Consider the following 1,100-nt stretch of genomic DNA (forward strand, 5'->3'; position numbering starts at 1 on the left):
GAAACAAATGTTTTACGCATAAGTTTTGGACTTATGTTTTCAAAGGTTCACAACACGTTTACAATAATTCTAGTACTAAAAAAATCAAAATGACGTAAATTGTAATGGCACGTATTGTAATGGGCCTGTAGTTTATTATCTAATGGGTGAAATTCTATTTAACCCGAAGCCATATTGGGGTTAACTATTTAGAATCATCATACAAAATTGAATTTTAATTTGAACACAAAAGAAACGTACATAGAATAATAACGAATAATAATTAATATACCCTCTGCAGCTTTGAAAAAAATGTTGTTTGTGAAGGGCATGAATAACCTGGGTACAAGCATGGAACATTTTTTAAATTCACATTCTGCAGTGTTAAGTAGTAAGATTATTCCATATCTTTGACACCAAAAATGTTGGCAAAGTACGGTCATATTACAGATGAAATAAAATAATTAATTTGGAAGAAAAAAAATTAAACGCCCCCGGGTGGGCTCGAACCACCAACCTTTCGGTTAACAGCCGAACGCGCTAGCCGATTGCGCCACGGAGGCCGACGAGTCGATTGCGTTCTGAAGTTGAGGGACCTTCCACGAGCTAGGCCGGTCAGTCTCTTGGCGCGGAAACAATAATAAAAAATGGTTTCTTGTGTCTTATCCCTATATTAGATATCATAATATTATTTCATATGCAAATCAATTTTACTATATTGTTCCACTCTAGAGACACGTTTGCCTCTTTCTCTAAGCAAACTCATGACAAATAAAATTTATTTATATAAGAATACTCAGGATTAAAAAAAAAAAAAAAAAGAATTAAGGGGTCTATAGTATAAGAATTTATTTCATAATATAATATTGATTGGTAATGAACAAATGCAAAACACAAAATATTAAAATATTTACGCTTATGTGAAGCATTTCTGAAAAAAAATTTTGAGTAGGTTTTTTTCTTTTTTCTCTTTTTTTTAAGAGGTTAGCAAAATAGCAAAATATTGTAAAAAATTGCACAAAGTTGTAAAACTTGTAAAAAATTGCACAAAGTTGTAAAAATTGTAAAAAATTACTAAATTGTAATATTGTAAAATTTTGACTTGTTCCACATCTTAAAGC

The 1,100-nt window shown here is 30.7% G+C and overlaps 1 non-coding gene across 1 annotated transcript; it reads right to left on the reverse strand.

The window, feature by feature from the left end:
* Positions 1 to 468: 468 nt before the first annotated feature.
* On the reverse strand, positions 469 to 542 carry TRNAN-GUU (transfer RNA asparagine (anticodon GUU)). Its single transcript has one exon. It is a non-coding gene; the product is annotated as a tRNA-Asn (tRNA).
* Between the last annotated feature and the right edge of the window lie 558 nt (positions 543 to 1,100).

The sequence above is a fragment of the Periplaneta americana genome, chromosome 6 (assembly GCF_040183065.1).
Source record: "Periplaneta americana isolate PAMFEO1 chromosome 6, P.americana_PAMFEO1_priV1, whole genome shotgun sequence".
Lineage (NCBI taxonomy): Eukaryota > Metazoa > Arthropoda > Insecta > Blattodea > Blattidae > Periplaneta > Periplaneta americana.